Raw genomic sequence first — 19,772 nt, forward strand, 5'->3', positions numbered from 1 at the left:
TGAACGCTAAAAATGGATTATAAAAGAGCATGAGCTGAACTCACACTTTTTAATCTGTCTGGTTTGATGTCTGACTCTATTGTTATTTACACGTTTATGTCTTCAGACATTAGACAATAAAATCTGTCTCATTGTTCAGTTTTACAAAACCATAGGGCTCACTCCAGGAGGTTATCATCAGAAATCAATCATATTCAACAGGCCATTTGACAGTTCAGTGTTCTCATGTGCAGGCCTTCACTTTTCCCTCAACATCAGGTATTTATGGTTTACCTTTGAAACCTGAGGTAAGCCTAAGTAAAGGTGTATTCTCAGTCATCAGTGTCTGTTTGGGTTATTGAAGTGCTGTTTGACCTCTCAGGACTAGAAGTATTTTGCTGCAACAGGAGATATATACATATATCAGACATTTACTCATTACTGTTTCCTCTGAATGTCAGTACGCATATTCCCTCAAAACACTTTACACACATTTTAAACACACAAAACACCCCCAATAGATTTTGTTTTCAGCAATTTTGTTATTCAATCTCTCATTTGTAGAAATTATTTCAAACTTCTGTACATATTGGTGATATCTTGAATTTGTCCGTTGTTGAAATTATTTATGTGTTTATCATTTTTTACTTCCTATCATTTTTGAACTTATGTAAGATTAAATAAAGATGATTTCTTCTGTCTCTGCATTACAATGATGATAGACCTTTTGTAGTTCCTGCAAAAAAGAAAAAGTAAACCTTTAAAGGGAAAACTGCTATTAAGCAGTTATTCTTATTATTATGCTTCAGGGATACATAACACACAGGTCAGTTAACTGTTGGAACCCTGTTAATCTGTTAGATGTGGTATTTACTATGTGAAAAACTCCAGATGGCAGAGTTGTCTCATATCTCCAGTCCGGTAGGGTACTTTGGAAACATTTTAAGAAAGTTAGAATCTACCTTAGGCAGGGAAAATCTCCCGTGTAGATTTTGGATGCCGTTCATTCTTCAGAGACCAGCCTGGACTTGTTGTCAGACCATTTTCACAAACAACAGATGTGCTTACAGCTGTCACTGGAAGGCAAATCGATTTTGTGCAGTGGCATCACTTTCTACCGAAACCAATCATTTATGGACCTCAGACATACAATAACTACTAGTAGGCATGCCTAAACAGACCGCCATTTTGCATAAGGAGCACTTTCATCATGTTCTAGGGAGTGCTCTGAGACATGCGCAGTGTCATCAGGTTAATGAAGAAAGTTCAGCCCGCACTCGCCCTCCACACTATCACGTCACGTGAAAATCAGTTTTCGTATGGATCTGCCGTCTCGAGCGCTTGGAAACAAGGACGGTCCTGTGGATTCTGTAAACATAATATGGCGTGGTGTCATTTTCCCTCCCTTCAATTAATTCACAGTAATGTTCACAGTCTGTAATGGGCTGGCGACCTGTCCAGGGTGTTTTGTCCCCCTTTCGCCCAATGAATTCTGGGATAGCCTCCAGCATCCCCCGCGACCTGTTCAGGCCACCTCTGCAAGAATATCATATCGTAGAAACGTTAACCTGTAAACCCGAACTCACATCCCGTTTTATAATCTTCTCTGCATGACAAATTAACGTAGGCCTATTTTCTAGTGTATTTTTAGTTAACTACAACTGCTCTATACCTAATTACTGGTTCTGTAGGGTGATAAATCCTACCGTCAAGAAAAATGGTGCAGGGCGTTAATCTTTGCTTTCTGTGAGTACTTACACATTGCTTTCAATTCTTACAGGTTAAATTCATTTCCTAATGACAGAAGAACGTTCTGCTTTCTCTCTACACGTCTGGTGTATTAAATATGTCTGAGTAAGTGTCCATCTATCGATCGAATTTGAACGCTTGTGGTCCTGTCCTCAAACTAGCGCCTAAAATTTTTTTAGCACTAAAAATTCGCCACACCTTTCGTCTTTTTAGTCTCACAAGTCGTTTTCACTGTAAGTGGCCAGTTTTCAGGTGCTTACTGAGGTCTCCCCACCTTAGGGGTTGACATTATAACAGACAATCGATACACTACGCAACGAAGGGTCTCGTTTCAAAACATTGCCCCTCCCTCTAACCTCCACTTTGCAAGTTTTTTACTCCCTATCGCTTTGTATTCTCTCTCTGCTACTACCCTACAGCGCACGTGTCACAATTGTAACTTCTAATTATTAGGAGGTCTTTCTTCGTCGTCTGTTGCCTTTGGAAACCGCTTGAACGGATGCGTGGATTGGAAAATATTGCCATTGCATTTTGGATCATCTGGTTGACTCTCAGGAAACCATATGACCTAACGAACCGCCCCTTCAACACACTAAATGGGGTCCCGCACTTTGTCTCTGTACGCTGAACGACATCAGGTGTAACTGTAACAGATAATTGAGATATGAGCGAATATTCGTTTTTGACAAGAAATAGAGGCTAGATTACAAGCCAGTTTAACAAAGGGAAAATACTACCTCATTGGCGTACTACAAGGGGTGAGTAGTTTGCTTGTTTTTGGCTTTTGATCTTAGAGGTGTTGTTTGTTACTGTAAAAAATACCGGCGTGTCTATCCGTGTTACAGTTGTCCTCTGTCGGTGTCCGACATATCTGACACAAACTGACAATGTATCATATCCTCAATTCTCCTCTTCCAGTTGTTTATGTCTGACTCAAAATAGTGAGCGAAGGAGGAGTAGAGGAGCGCTAAACGTTGCGTTAGTTTAGCTATAGTGTGTTGACATTTGGCAGACTGAGGTGTGGGTGAAAATTTACTTGTAAAAGTTAAGCAAAAACGTTTGTTTTTGAATAATCCTGCATCACATACCAACAGTTGGCAAATCTGTTGTGCTTGATTCGAATAGTGGTACAGCTTGGAGTATTTCTGAAACTACATACCTTTAAACAGATGTGCCACACAATGTAGCCCTGATCGGTGTAGGTTAAAAACATAATAAAGCTTTCAACGATGAGCTGCTGAGCATATTCACTACGTGTAGTCCCCCCTAAGCTCCCTCCCTCTTTGTGTGTGTGTGTGTGTGTGTGTACAGATGTGCCACACAATGTAACATTGATCGGTTTAGGTTAAAAACATAATAAAGCTTTCAACGATGAGCTGCTGAGCATATTCACTACATGTAGTCCCCCTCTATCCTCCCACTTTTAGAAAACGTTAAAGGTCTATTTCTGCCTCTCTGAGGTGCACTACACGTCACATGTCTCAGACGAATTGTTGCCTGTGTCATATGCTTGGGATTATAGATCTCCCACTCAAGATGACTCAAAAAGCAAAAGTCTGAGACGGTGATAAGGCGCCAGCCTTGCTTGACTAATATTTAATTTTAAGCATCCACGTAATATATATAATGGATATTAAGCGTCTGCTTCTGTAAACATTTCATTTTGGTAAATTTCAAGTTTAGGCTAACAACTCTCTTTCCTTTTTTTCTTATACTAAGCAGACCCAGTATTTCCTCAGTATTGTATACCAATCTTGTTGGACAAGATTATTCTGGCGAAGGTAAAAGTTCAGCTGCAGCTGATCCTTTAGAAGTGGAATACCATGTAGTTCTCCTTTTCTTAACAAAGGGGACAAGTTTTATTAAAGTCCTGAATCTGTATAGAGAGGCAGTCAAACTGAAACAACTCATTCTTGTCCATTACAACATAAATCATCATTTATCAGGATTTAATTATCAGTGTTTTTCTCTTTGTGGAGGAGAGTGAGACATGTTCAACACAACTGTGACTGAACTCTTTGAGTGCAAACCTGCTCGTCCTGGAAGAACTGGATCATTTGTTTGAGCTGGCATTTAACATGTAGATATGGATGGTTGTACTGTGCTGTAGTGCTGCTCAGCCCTGGCTCTTTGTTTTTACCTCAGATACCTATCACTTTCAAACCTTATACCCCCCCCCTCCATCTCACACACACACACACACACAACCCCACATATCCAGCTGCTTTGTCTTGAGTGTTTTCATGGCCCCCCCAGGCTGCTTTGGTGTCAGGGGACGTGTACTGCAAATCCACACTGCAGTAAGATGCTGTTAATTATCTCTGCTGTCTCAGCCAACCCTTATATTTATGTGTTTTATGCCCTCAAACCTTTATCCCCAGTTAGTCTTTTGATTTTTGGACCAGTCTGACATTGGCATTATTTTTATTTGGGCTTCACTAAGCTGTTGTTTAATGTATGGGGATCCTCTTACCAGACCCTGTAGTTTTGTTTTATTTCCTTAGATGAGATGTTCATACAGGTTTGAGTGGTTCAAATGCCTAGTCTGTTTCCTGTTCTGTCTTTCTCATACTGCTTCTAACCATTTAATTTTAAATATTGTCATGGAAAAAGCTCTCACAATGAAAGGTCACTATTGACAATGTTCTTACCTGTAAAACAAGTATATTTTTGCTATGATTTTTTCGATGATCTTTTTTAGCAGGCCTCTCTTATTCACTGCCATGTTGTGTTATACTGGCTGGCTGTCAGACAAGCCCCATGTAGTTCTGAGCAACATTTTGTCTCTGTGTTTTTAAGTTTGTTTGAGAATGTGTGTGTGTGTGTGTATATGTGTGTGTGTGTGTTTTAAAATCAGTGCTTGTTTTTACTGTTAGACACTGAAATAATGGCTTTGACCATGAGTATGCTGGCTGTTTTCTGTCTGAAAATTAGGGCTGAACCAGACTGGCAGTCATGCCCTCTGTTATGTCTGATGTGCTCTACTGACATGCAAGCCTCTGAAACAAAGCATTCACTCTAAAGAGGACCCTAACAGAGGATGTGTGTGTGTGTGTGTGTGTATGTGTGTGTATATATATATATATATATACTAATTTTTTCACCCAGTGTGTTTTCCAATGTGGTTGCAACCTGGAGAACTAACATGGAGCTATTGTTATCAGTCTGTGTTAGGTTTTCAGTTTCCTTTGCGTTGTCTTTGATCGGTACTTTTAGATGACAAAACATGACGATAAAAAGACCAAGGACTCTCATTAGATCTCCATGCTGCATGACACTGGGCTGTCTGAGACAGAGGACAAAGCCTATCAAGTGGACTTAATGCCCTGTGGAATTCTGGGAATTCCTGGCGCTGAAAGTGCTGTGGAAGTGTACCCCGCCTGGGAATGAGATCACTGGAAAATCAGCCTCTTTTGGGGCAGAATTTCTGTTAATTGGTAACGTGCGACTGTAGTGGAGCCTTTGTTCTCCTCCATGCTGGGCGCCTCTATCTAAATGGGGTAATACACCAGGCACTAGGCATCAATGAATTTCTTGTTTCTCACACTCTGTGGCTTTGAGTGTCGGCCTCTCATGAGAGAGGCCCTTTCATATTATGAGAGAAGAATCAAGGCAGACAAGACTAGCACATTGATGCCACTGGCAGAACTGTCATAATTTTAAAGTTGGAATGAGCTTTATTCTCCTGCCTTTTCAAGTTGGATAAGATGTATGCACAACCCTAACCCTGACCCTTACCCTAACCATATTCTTTAAATGTTTTTAAGTGGTTCTAATAGTATGGCTGAAAGAGGGACTGTAACTATAGCAGCTAGAAAAAAGTTGCTATTTAACAGACTTGGAAGATGGACATATTTATCATAATAATAAAAAGAAGAAAATATGAAGCTAAACATAATTGGACTGCAGATCTAATGCATCCAGTTGGGGTCATTTGGAACATGAAGAGTACTTCACGAACAGTGCGTTTAAAGAAACAAAACACTTGTCACATGTTCAAGTGGCGTTCAAGAGATAACCATATAATTTGCATGTGTACTCTTTGTGAATTATGCTTTGCATGACTAAAATGAAATTTTTAGTGGTCTCCCCAGCAAAACCCATTATGTATTTATCATAGTAGTATCACAGTATAATGTTGATCATGTAGACAGCAGACTTCTGTTAGTGTGTCTGTAGCTGCTTCCCAGTTCTCTCAGTGAAACTGGTCCTCACTGACCCACTAATGCTCAGCATTACTTCCTGTCATTGTCAAGGACATTGGCAGACACAGAGAGGTGCCACCTGTTTTCTTTTGTTTTTTCTCGGGGGAACTTTCTGGACTGATCACTTTTTATTGCTCGGTTCCAAAAAAGAGGAACTCTTCAGTTTTCGTACGGCTGGTGTCTTAGAGCTAGCTACTCCTGTGATGTACTGATTTTGCACATCGTAAATTTCATCTTGATTCTTTGACTTTTATGCAGAATTCTGTCTATTCTGGCTCTATAATGTTTGGCCTTGTTTTGTATAAACAACACTGTATACTTCAGTAGAATACTGTCAGTACCACACCAGGACAAATGAAGATGCACTGATTTGCATGTACTGCTCAGCTCTGGTGACTGACCACAGAACTGGTAGGTATCCACCTAATAACCAAAGTTTACATTTGAATGAGTGGACTCAAATGGAACGAAGAGACAATCGTGTGTTGTTATGTATGTACGTCCCTTGCTGGACATGTCTACTTAATAAATCACAGTCACAGAGATAAGTGACAGTAGTGAGAGCTTATCGGCCACCATCGATTGGCATGTTTAAGGCCATTTGAATGGAGGATGTGATACTAATTAATTCGAAAGAACAGTAGGGCACTCTGTGCACCCAGAGTTCAGACCACTTCCTGTGAACTGGGCGTAGGAGAAGAGGCCACAGACGCTGTACATCTCTTCTCAATTCCTCCTCTGTTTTGTTCTTGTTGGCATGTTCTCCCTTCTCTGTGCCTTAACAGTCAAAGGAAAAAGGGCCTTTAGTGATTGAAATGTTGTGTGTTATGTCTGTGAGGTTGTGTGTTATGTCTGTGAGGTTGAGTGTTATGTATGTGAGGTTCTTTGTTACATGTTTGAGGTTGTCTGTTTACATCTGTGATGTTACATCTGTGATGTTGTGTGTTATGTCTGTGAAGTTGTTTTGTGTCTCTAAGGTTGTGTGTTATGTCTGTGAAGATGGTTATATATGTGATGTGTAGTATTTCTGTGAAGATGTTTTATGTCTGTATGGTTGTGTGTTATGTCTGTGAAGATGGTTATATCTGTGATGTTGTGTAGTATGTCTGTGAAGATGTTTTATGTCTGTATGGTTGTCTGTTATGTCTGTGAAGATGGTTATATCTGTGATGTTGTGTAGTATGTCTGTGAAGATGTTTTATGTCTCTATGGTTGTGTGTTATGTCTGTGAAGTTGTATTATGTCTGTTTGGTTGTAGTATGTCTGTGATGTGTGTTATATTTGTGAGGTTGTGTGTTCTTTCTGTGATGTGGTCTGGTCTGTTTATTATGGAAATACATTCACTGTTGTGGTTTTCTCTCAAGCTTAAAGCAATCACATCCTGTTACTCAGCAAATGGTACTGTAAGTGACTGTATATTGCCTCATTTTGCCTGCTTTTTGCCTGTAACTTGGCTCTGTTAGGAAGCCTGTTCTCAGACTAAACTAACAGGACCAAGCTTAAGAGCACAAATTAGCATTCTTCTCGTGTCACTCATCATTTCATAGTTGTAGTAATGTCAGTGATGTCTGTAATGCTCAATGGTAGCTCCTTCCTCCACTACCTGTGCTTCCAGAATGAATATGGCGGGATACGTGAGTTGGATGTTTAGAAGCAGGAAGCTGGTGTAACCATATAGTTTTAGTAATAAAAGAAAAACCTGACCTCTAAATTAAGTCAGCCCAAACCTCAACTCTCTCACACTACAGAACAAAGAACACTCTTCTGAAGTGGAGCAGGTCACTAGTGAAGGGTTGGCCTCCTGATCAAGTTGGCCCCTTGAGTCTTTCCCACTGTCCTCTGTTATTGGTCAGGCTGGTCACACTGTGGTGTTGGATGGCCAAAGCCCTCTCAGAACATCTATTGAAAGGATGTTTCCCTGTCTCACAGATGAACAAGAGGAGCATTTGAATATTAAAATTTCAAGCCAAATGGCAGTGTTTTGATTGCTCACCCAAAGTCGTTTATGGAAATGCTGAGGCTGGGGAATTCAGTCTGATGAGGATGACTGAAAGGGGAAATATCGTGGGGGAATTTGTCATTTGCTTATAGATGGGTCGGCTTCTCTTAATGGAAGAACACTGTACTGATGCTCCATTGTGCTACCTTTTTTGTATAAATGGCACAGCAAGTTATCTCCATGACAGAGTGTGAAATGATCACCGTGCCTGGTACCCTCCCGCACACAGCTGCACCTGGGTATGCTTTGGCAAGCTTTCCAGGAGTTTGGCTGTCAGTAAGAGCTCTACCACTACATGATTCCATTTTAGAGATAGAACTATACACTAAAGGTTTCTTTTTTAGAAACAAAACAGCATTGGTCCACTGGTCTTTCCCCCAAGCAAAACTCTGTATTATCCTAATACATCATTAACAGAATAGGACTGTGAATGTTAGTTTCATTGTTGCTAAGCATTTCTGAATGCTTTATAAATAGATTTTACTGGACTTTTTCCTACTGTCTGTTTCCTTCCTCTTCTTTTTTTGAGGAAGTTGTTCTCTATAAATACTAAGATTAAAGTAGAGTCTGAACACTTGTGCCCTTCAGTTTGAAATGACCAACTCTCAGCTGATTCTTGTCATTCTAAGTGAACACGTTTCAGCTCTTGGTTTGTGTTTATGGAAAATGTGTCAATGAGTAAAATGTCAGTGCTCTCCCTGCTGAGTGAAGTGGGAGGAGTGTTCTGGATGGAATCTGTAGCCTCTGGGACAGTTTCATGCCTGTGGCTGGATGGAAGCAACTTCAACCTGATTCTGTACATTCCTTGCTTGGGGTATTTGAAAGAGGGATGTCAGGGCTTGTCTTCTCATACTCTCTTCTCTCTGCGTTCCAGAACTGTGACTTTTATGACTCAGTGACACACACACACACACACACACACACACTCACACTTGTCATCTTCCCACCTCAGCACATGTTGTCACTGAAATATATCTTGAAAATTAACATCACCTGACCACCCCCCTCCCCCAGCACCACCACCAGCATCACACATGCACACACACACAGACACACACCACTTCCCTGGGTTATGGGGTCTCCTCAGAAATGCTCTACCAGTTTAACAGCCCATATGTGAGATAGGTGTAGTAAACCTTTGTCAAATGTGTTTACTTCCTGTGGTTAATACTTAGTCCCTGAGTGAACCGGATTTCCACTGTACAGAAATCAAAACTTTAACAACCCCAGCCGTCAGCAGCAGTAGCCCTTCATCAAGTCACACTGACTTTAGACATTTTCATAATGTTCTCTTCTTGATTTGAGACGAGGGTAGGAGAGCACATTAAAAGGAAGTTCAACAATCTCACGTCAAAGAGTTCTGCTCTTTAGACCTTACAGTTCTTACAATTCAGGAGCCTTATCCTTATGAGGTTATCAAATTTTTATGTTGATCCCTTTCAGTTCTTTTTTTTTTTCTTAACTCTTAATATGTGTTCCTGATTCTTGCCATATTTGGTGTTTTAGCAGAGATGTTTGATTCTCTACCTCAAATTCATTGGCGTAGGAAGAAAGGTTATAATGCAAGTGCAATCTGCTGTTGATCAAAGCAGTGAAATAATAGGTGTGAGGACAAAAGGCATTTGTCTTTACAAGATTGTTTTGTATGTGTGTGTTTTGTGTGTGTTTATGTGTTTTGTTTTGGGGGTTTTTGTCTGTGAAATATAAGAATGATGTTTCCCATTTCTGATCTTTTTCACCTCCTTTGGGAAATCTTCTGAGAGGATTGCAGAGAGAATTTGAGAACAGGGAGGGGAAAAAAGCTTAACCCCAAGGGGATTATCTCTCCCTTACTCTTCCTCCCTCTTGGGCTCTATCTCTTACACTCCCTTGTGCACACAGAACCGCAGATCACTGGTCTCCGAAAGCGCCGTGACCATATTTAGATGAAAGAAAACAGCAGTGGTAGCAGTGTGGTTGTTTGCAGATGGCAGGGAGTACTTGAGAATGTGACCAGGAAACACTCTTCAGGAGCAGCATCTGTCTGGCAAAGCAATGAAGATGTAACCCCAGCCCTGTACAGTGAATTAAAGAGCTGGTTTAAATACGTTAGAAGTAGTAGTAGTGTGTGGTTGTCTTGAATAAGCACACTGTTATCCTGGCCTTTCAGAAGACAGAGTGGGTCCTTTACGAGAGGCAATGGCTGAAACTGGTCTACTGTTACCTCTGCAATGCATTGCCTCCACAATGTTTAAAAACAACAGAGAGTTTTTTTAATTGCCAGAGCAATCATATCAGTGCTTCTTCTCTCTCACTAGCTGAGAATTATCACTCAAAAGAGTGGTTATGTTGCCTGCTATCCAGTGAACCTCAAACCCACTTTGGCTTTCTGCTAAAAACTTACTTTGTACTGCAGTGATGTTAAGGCAGTTGAGGTTAGGATGAAACCGAATTTGGTCCTTAATGTAGAAAGAGCTCCGTAGAGTCGGCACTTTCTTGATCGGCAGCTATTCCAGCTTGGTTTTCTAAAAGATTTTTGTGCTTTGAATAGGCATTTTTGTATTGCTGTGTAAGATCTGCCTCACACTCAGAACTAATCTGTTCCTTGTAAGGTCATGTTAAGGTTGTCGCTATCAACACTGAGTGTGTAATGTTTACTACCTCTTTAATCGCCAACGGAAAACCTGAAATGTATGAGCCTACACTAAAAAAATGTGGTAGACACAAACACACACACACACACAAAATATTTGCCCTGCTTTTAGTTTCTCGTAAGTCCATATACAGGCGTGGGTTTCTTTCTTTCTGGGAGAACAGTCTATATCATCTGTTCAAACTCAAAAATATCTGAGCCTCCAAACTAATCAAAAGCTAATGGGCCACATGTCCTCTACAATCAGTTCCTGAGAGAGACACTCTCTAAAAAAGAAAACTTTGTCTTGAGCCAGAAAATACTTCAAACTGCTTTTTGACACATTTGGCTAAAGAGACACCTGTTTGGCATTGACTGCCTGGGGTGTTCTTTACATTCTATTGGAAAATGTCCTGCTCATTCTGTCTACCTCAAATGGCCCTCTTTCCCAACATCAATATATTCCCTGGTCAGTGTTAGCAGGGATTATGGTCCCTGGACATTCAAGGATTTACAGCATTTTTCTCCGATTTATGGGATTTACCTCAATTTCAGCCAACCCCCCTTTCTGGATCAGTCTTGTAATTCCACAAGCAAAGCGTGTGCTTTTTTCATCTGTGTGTAAGAGATGGAAATTCCAGTGTATCCAATGAGAACCCAGGTATAGAACAGCCCAAGTATCACTTTCTTACTCCTTTAAGCCACTGTGCATCAGCACTGTTGGAGACTGCTTTCTGGCAAGACCAGATGATGGCTGTGTCCGAAATGGCATACTACATACTACTCGCATACTAATTATGACGTAAAAGTAGTAAGTAGTATGCAGTACGTGAAAAATAAAAATTTTGCAGTACACGACGGTTACCCGGATGATGTGCTACACTGGCGAAAATTTCTAGTATACATCCCGAGCTCACTTCGCCGACTACTGCATCCCATGAAGCAACGCGGTGATTTCCAACTGTCAAAAAATTTTAAAAACATGGCGGACAGCAACAGAACCAGCTTCAACTTCAACTTCAGCTGCAGTTCCGAAGATAAATGTATCAGTTGCATATTTTGGTGTAATAAATCTTCATACGCTTTCTTATAGAGTTTTCTTATACGCTTTTGATACATATTTGTGGTTGTCGTGTGTTGTTCGATTTTAACAGAACAGATAGCCCAACCGATAGCAAACGTGTAGTACACTACACGAAAGTTGTCATAATTGCGTACCATACTGTATACTAGTGTGTGGAGTAGTGCGCAGTATGCAGTGTATACTAGGCTAGTATGTAGTATGTAGTACGGTAGTATGCCATTTCGGACACAGCCGATGTGTCTGTGGGTTTATGATGCATAATTACATCCAAATGTATACATAACATCTAAAGAAAACCCCCTGTACATTTGAGACTTATGTCCATTCTCTTTGCCCTGTATTTACAGTTCTCAGCTAATTCATATTCAATCTTATTTATACACATTGACATAAGGGTTATTTTTTCAAGCTGAACAGCTAGTCAGTGAGCAGTCTATAACTCCATTTTTGATCATTATCTGTCCTCCATGATTTAATCTAAATAAATGAAGAAGATTGTAAGAACCAACCACTGCAATGGGTCTTACTCCTCAGACCAACTCTCTAGACCCCCCCCCCTTTTTTTTATTTTATTAGTAATTAGAGAATATCCACTTTGGCCTGTCCTGGATCAATCTGCAGCAATCTTTACTGGCACAGAAAACTCTGGAGGACAATAGGAAAAAAGAGTTTTGTAGCTTGCTGCAGCTTGGACCCTGAAAGCTGAGCTAGCTTTTCTCAGGCTTTGAGTAGATTTCCTATGGGGAAGGTCAAAAAAAGCTTGTCTGTAATGAACAGAAGAGGAGCCTTAACACGTGACTGTTTGGAAGTTCTCATGGGCACAGCCCAGTCGCTGTCATACAGACTGGATTCCTATGTGATTTCACATGTGTCAACAGACAAGTAAAAATGCTGACTGGCTGGCCTACCAAAAATTCACAACCCACATGATTTTATGTTGCAAGTCATAAATGACAAACTTAAGAGTATAGAGTTTTTGTTTGTTTTTTATTTTGTTTTTTTCCATCTATGCCAGAATACTCTCTGCATTTGTGTGGCCTCCCGAATTGTCAGTGCTGACAGGGAGAGTATGTGCTCCTGAATGTTGGCTAAGTCGATCACATCAGTCTGTTTACCGAGAGATTGTATTTATGGAGATTACACTGCAGATCTGCACTGTGATTTGAGATGCTCTGGAAATTTGCCCCAAAGCTTCAAACTGAGAGGAATATGCATCAGCCAAAGTCCTGAGGAATGTCCTACGTGATTGTGATGTGAAATTGCAAGCACAAAACTGTGTAACAATTTCTACCTCTGGCCCAGTCCTTCAGCTCAGTCGCCATAGGAATGTGAGGAATCACCTCCATGGCAACCCACGGCCTGTTTCTTTCACACCGAGTAAATATTGACTCCAGTGCCTCCCATCTCTGTGTCTCTCATTGATTGGAGAGTTTGAGCGCAGCCCCGGTGTACATCTGGTCTTGTCAGCAGCATGATGCCTGAGTGTGTGTGTTTGCTTACAGCACTCCTAAAATGGAAAAGCCCCCCCAACCCCCTCTCCCCTTTTTTCCCCCTCTGTAACAAAGATCTGATTATCAGTCTGCTGACCAATAGAGAGAAAAATTGCATTCGCTGATTTCTTATCCGTTGAATCTTAGAAAGTTTGTAACATTCAGTGTCTGTCTCCATATGCGTATGCAGGTAGACCAAGTACTGGACCTTCAGAGCGAACATTCACATGTCAGCTTTCACCCACCAAATGCATCCGATATAAGGCAGTGTTTAATTTCAGCTGATGTCTAAATCTGAAAACAAAATCAATTGTGACTGGTTTGTTGTGTTGTTATATTGTTAGACCATGCAAGTATTAACATCCTCAGTTAGTGTTGCTTAAATAAGTCCCTGAAGGCCCTTCCTTTTGGAAGATGATGAATTTGTAGCTCCATAAGTAAAACAGTTCAATGTCACTGAAGACTTAGAGCTGTTTGTAAGATACAGATATCTTCAAGTCAGAGGTGTTTACATGCCATTAAATGGCTGATTTTACAGTCAAAATCATGATTAAAAAATATATGAAACATTTTCTTAATGAATTTTACATAACCTTTTTAATGTTAGGCTTTAGGCATGACTTCTGAAGAGTGGCAGACCACTGTTGTAATCCTGAGGATTTTTTTTGGACCTGGTTTTGTTTGATACCCTGGATAATGTTTGATCAGGGTCTGACACTGGACACTGAACAGTGGTGCTGTTTAATGATTCACTGAATCTCTTACAGACTGGAAACTGAGCTCATCACCATTTCTCATTACATAAACACTGAGTACTAAAACCACACATACTCCAACACAACACCCACTGTATTTGGTGTGTATGTGGGATTAATTGCATGCTTGTGATCAGCTGTACAGTTACTTCCTTTTAGTTGAGTGAATAGTGGAGAGTCCCTTTTGTTGTGTGTGTTGCAGAATTTAGATGTTGAAAAATTAGCTCCATTGTGCTGTTGCAGTGCTTTGAGATCCCCTGCAGCTATCTCTGAGAGAAGAAACAGACTAAACAGATTTGGAGCTAACAGATCGGTTGTCAGACTGGCAGACTCTATCACATCCTTTAATTTTACCCCCATGCTGTCTGTCGAGGAGGAGCCGCAGATGGAATGCCATCATGACATAGCTGAATGGGATTATGAAGCTGATGTCAATAATCTCGCTTGAGAGCTGGTGGTCTGGATTAGATTGCGTTCGGTGGGCGCTGATGCAAGGCCAAAGCCTCTGTCTTTCCCATCTTTCCCATGAAGTAATTCCAGCCCGAGCTTTAAGATGAAAGGATGCCTTATTTCAAACTCTAACACAAACGCCTAAGCACCCTGCTCTGCCAAGCTCCCACATTTGGTTTTCTTTTCTGAAAGCTCTTAATGCTGAGTTCCTGCTGAGTGTAAATGTGTGTTAATGACTCCATAGGGCAGCCCTTCTGCAATTTGTATTTCTGAAGTTGGTTTTCTCCAAGAGATGAAATCTGTGATTTTGACTGTGTCACATGTACTTCCCCTAGACCACATTATATGTCTAAATATGTCTAAAGCTGATTACCAACAGTACCACCCATACACTGAATAATGTGACAAAAAAAAATGACATGGCGATTTAAGTGTTTTTTTTTCTTTTCCAATTCTTTCTCACTCTGTTGTTTTCTTATGTCCTAATCCTGTGTTTTCAGGTGATGTCTGGTAGTTTCACTTTGCCCAGCATGGGAAGGGAAATGTTTTCACTCATGTGCTTTCTCAGGCTTGAGTGCTTCTGGACAAATTGTACCATTGGAGCCAATGCCTACTTAAATGAAACGTTTGATGTTGGCCCATGCAAATGCAGGGGGAAAGAAACACACAATGGCAGTCTTCACCAAACTGACACCTGTTGTTCTGTGACTGATGTGCCCGGAAAGTGGGGCGGCCAATGCAGGGTGAGCTGTAAATGTCACGAGACCACAGTGACGGTCTGGTGAGATTAATCATGCCAAGGACTTTAGCCATGTTTTTCATTTCCCCCAAGGCACTTTCTTCTCCTTTTTCTGTTTTTCAAGCAAGCTTGGACTTAATAAAACCAGGCTGTGACACAAAACAATAGTCTTGCTGAAGGGAGAACAGAGAGAGAGAGAGAGAGAGAGAGAAGGATAGTTCATTTTTTGTGGCATCTTATTGCGATACTGTGCATGCATGGCTCACAGTCACTGTCTGCAGCTGTCCTAATTCTGATTTGAATGTGATAGTAAATATGGAAAGACACATGCATATCATCCTTTGACCTTTAAGAGCATTATAATCCATTTAAAAAATACTATCAACTTACAAAGCTGAAGACCGAATCTTTCACAGTCTCACACTGTGGGACCGGAGGGATCTGGGATCCATTAGATGTGATCTATTAGCTTTTCTTGTGTCTATCAGAACAAATGAGTGTCTCAATCTGAGCTGATGTGACCTCCATAGGATTCTCTACTGTGATCCTGTACTTACCTGAAGCTTAAATAAGACAGTCAACATTATCATACCATTAAAGTGTACCCACACCATCTTTTCTTGGATATACAGGTAGTCAGCATAGTAGAATGGGTGTAGGCCTACATTTTCTCTCTGTTTTTGTAATTCACTTTTTCTTCCTGCTAGGGAAGTAATGATTCACCTATTCAAATCGGAAACCGATACGACTACATCGATGTGCAGACCCCTACATCGATATAAATGCACCATGAACCAGTCGATGACCCGATTCTGAAGTTAGGAATTGGTTGACTGAAGCTTTGCTGCTAATTCTACTTTAGTATAATCTAAGCTGCTGCCGGAGACTCACTGATCTAATGTTACAAGTCATGTTACTTTCAAAATAATAATGACTGCCTCTCATTCGCTAATAAATCTGCACAGTATCCCATGTTGACCTTTTACAAGAGTAAAGTTAGTGTTGCTTGTGAGGTAAAAACAAGAACGACATGTCAGGCAATGCCAGCATGGTTTACAGTGCAGCATCAAATCTAAAATGTAAAGTTTGAAAGACATTTGGATTTTATAAGAAGGAAGGAAAATGAATGTCTACAGGAAACAAATGTTAAGAACTGTATCAGATTGCATCGCGTCGCACCGCACCTCTTGCTCTTTACACCAATGCAAGTCAAAGCAGAACATGGTCCACAGTAGTTTCAGTTACACTGTTCGATCAGAGGGCTTTTTTGGGAAGGAGACAACAGATCTCTTTGTTCAAATGGACCAATAAAGGAATGCCACAAAACCCGGCTAAGCCCAGCATAACACGCTCTGACAGTAACAGATTGAAGTCCACTAGATTTCAGTCTGAAATGCTCTATCAAGGTTTGTTTTTGGCATGTCTGTAGACAGCAGGGCAATCTCTGTGGGAAACAGACAATGCCAGGCTTCTGCTTCTGATCATTTTAATTAACAAGTTAGTACATGTACCAAGCGCAGACCGCAAACTACTGAATTTTTAATTTCCAAGATCCCTTTTTTTATAATTGCTCACAATCAGTGTCCAAAATGAACTTTTTGGTCTAAATGCCAATGGCTGGTAAACTGAAAAAATTTAACGGCCAAAATATTTTTCAACTGGCCATAGAACTGCAAAAGATGTGATTTCATGAAAAACAATGTAATTACTAATTACCCACTGACTGACCTTTTTAAAGGGAACAATATTAATGTAATCAGATGCTGTTGTAAGGAGACCCAACTTTTATTTACAAATGTTAGTTACATTTTCTTTTAGCTGTACTTCCACCATGCTCTTCATTTTTCTTTTTTGGTTGCTCTACTCCGGCAGTGTGCTGCCACATACTTGCAGACTCTTTTAGCGGTTAGTGCTTACAGCTAGGTTTAGCTTGACGCAGTGTCCCCGACACCAAAAATGGCACCATCATGTCTTTTGCATTGAGCTATAGCAATGGTGGATAGTGAGTCAAAGAATTGTGAAACGTAGTCTGTCAACTTATGTGTTCTAGTGATGAAAGTCTGTCGTGAAGTAGGCCTATTTCAGCAACCCACCAATGGCAACTGACCTCATTTATTTTATTCACCAACATAGATTTCTACTTGCTTATGGCAAGTGGTGGGTGCTAATTTTGGACCCTGCTCACAACTGAAACTTTAAGCACTGCAGTGGATAATTTATTGATAATTTGTGTGTGAACAAGGTTGCAGACTCTGCAGAATGCAAAATAAAGTAGCTTTTGTTTTTCAGAAAGAACCACTTAAAACCGTGGATCTCTGGTAGATATCCCTCTGTACATCCACATGTGTTTAATACACAAAGACTGTCTTCCTGTGTCATCACCACTGTGTGTATGTGTTTACCCCTCTGTGTCCCTATATCAAAGTGCATGAAAAGGTCGACATCTGAAGACGCTCTGCTGTGTACGTGTGTGACTGCGTGTGCTTGACCGTGTCTGCATTCACATGGTAACCTTGCTGAAACCACTAAGCCACAGTGGCCGGACTGCAGACGAGCCTTTGGGGAGAGTATCGACTCCGTGTGCCCAGTGACCTACTGCTGCCTGCGCCCCCTCTCTGCACTGGACGTGGACATTTGACACTGGGCAAAATAATGAGTCCTCAAAGCCAACATGCTTTCATCTCAGAAAGAGAGAGAGAGAGAGCAAAGGGAGCATGCAACTGTGAAGCTAGGAGGAACTGACAGATAAACGTGTCTTGCAGTGTAACCTTGATCCATTGGAATGTCCTCAGCTGTTGGATAAGGCAGAAAAGGACTTAGCCCTGATCTCTCAGACTGATGCCCAATTCAGCCAACTGGGCATCTGGTCTGAGAGATAAGAGATGTCCATAGGCTTCCTTCACTGAGAGACTTATAGTCTGTCTCTTAATGGTGTGTCACTGAAACCTTTTGAGGGTTGAAAGCCTTCCCAAGACGAAAATCTTTTACAGAATCGTTGCGTTCCCAAGAAACAGAGCCCCTGTAAAGTGCAACGGTCAAGAAGTTAGTTGAAGCCAAGGCAAGTCAGACATCAAACTGCAAACAGATTAGCCTCTTAATTAACACCGGGAGTCATTATAACCAGAGGCTAAGCTGAAACATTGGTGATGCCAACTCATTGTGTCCCATCCCTAAATTAATGTGCAGAAAATTCTCTTTTATCTACTCCCACTGGGAGAGTGCTCAGTGCCTAATAATCGCTGACTTAATGTAATTATTCCTTTTTAAATCTGATATTCAAAGCAATCTTATGCTCTTAAAAAACAAACAAACAAAAAGACCTCGGAGAATGCCACCGCAACAGTAATTTTTCTTTTTCTTAAAATGAACAGTTTTCTGTCAGTCATTTTCAGCCTGCTATTTTCTGATAAAGATTCCGTGAGCTCCCCAGCACCCACACTTGCCTAAACCAGTAGAGTAAGGTGATTCATCCTCTGACAGTGTGTGGTTAGTTATACAGCTCTGTCTCAGAGTATCGTCTCATGTCTCAGAGATCAGCTGAGAGGTTTCATAGCACTTCAATATGTACACCACCGTATGTCCTCCTTGTCCTTCCATAGGTTTCTCAAAGAAATATATATGTATATGTATATAGGGAATAGGTTTCTCTGAGAAACCCATTCCCATTCCCACTGACAGCAGCATTGTTCATGTGCTACACTCTGGTATTCTTATCTGTTTACTGGCATTGTGAACAAATTGCAGTACAGACAGGTTAATGCTTCATTTTGGTTTTTTGTTTTTTCCTCGGGGACCATGTCAGGGACATTTCCATGGCCAAGGGGAATTTGCAGATTGAACGGCTGTCGTAGTCAGGACTAGGAATTTGTCAGGCATGAGTTGCTCTTTGATCTGTTTTCCATTGACTCTGACTCATCAGAATCAGACCAAAGGAGACGTTTCAGGACAAGAGATTCCGTGTTTCCACTTCACAACTCATTGTTGCACTTAGGAAGCTGTGTTGTCACGTCACAATAGCTCTGTTTTAGAAGTCATAAATTGCAATTGTAACATTTTCCCAGCTAACTTTAAGTATATGGATTTTTTTTTTTAAAAATGGACTGTGATTCAGGTTGGTTTGTATATAATTTATGAACTTGTGGAATATTTCTTTTTTTATTTTTTTACCACTTATTAAAAGCTGTCATTATTCACTGCAACGTCACTTCAAGCTGTCAATCTTCAAGCTAAATCCCAAAATCTGTTCAGTTTTTATCCATATGATGGTTGATTGATGTAGCAGTAATGTCTTGGCTGTTCTCACAGTACAAATTCTGGATCTCTTCCTGACCTGTGATTAGCTTATGCACTGAAACTGCTTGTGACTATGCAATGGGTTCAAACCACACATGCACAGTTAGTTTTAACTGCTATGAAAACCTTAGTGCAGGGCATGACGTTGTTTCCATTGCGAATAGGGGGAGTGGACCCTGTGCCCTTGCGCTGACCCTGTGTCCACGCTGCTTTGCTGGGATTATCTCCAGTTGGCCAGGCCAGCATTAGATCCTCTGGAAGGCACAGGGAGCAGAGGAGCAGAGAGCTGCCACCCGCGTAGTGTTACTTAGATTATTTTTGTTTCTCGCTGATGGCCACTGGCATACAGAGAGACAGGAGCACTGACAGAGAGATATAGAAATGTGTGTGTGTGTGTGTGTGTGTGTGTGTGTGTGTG

General features: G+C 40.9%; 1 protein-coding gene across 2 annotated transcripts in view; it reads left to right on the top strand.

The window, feature by feature from the left end:
- The first annotated feature begins 2,244 nt into the window (after nucleotides 1-2,244).
- Nucleotides 2,245-19,772, top strand: part of src (v-src avian sarcoma (Schmidt-Ruppin A-2) viral oncogene homolog) — a 32,955-nt gene continuing 15,427 nt past the window's right edge. For both annotated transcript variants that reach the window (XM_030770302.1, XM_030770303.1), the window contains exon 1: nucleotides 2,245-2,486. The gene's annotated coding sequence lies outside the window, so the exon portion shown is untranslated. The remainder of the gene's footprint in view (nucleotides 2,487-19,772) is intronic.

The sequence above is a fragment of the Chanos chanos genome, chromosome 3 (genome assembly GCF_902362185.1).
Source record: "Chanos chanos chromosome 3, fChaCha1.1, whole genome shotgun sequence".
NCBI lineage: Eukaryota > Metazoa > Chordata > Actinopteri > Gonorynchiformes > Chanidae > Chanos > Chanos chanos.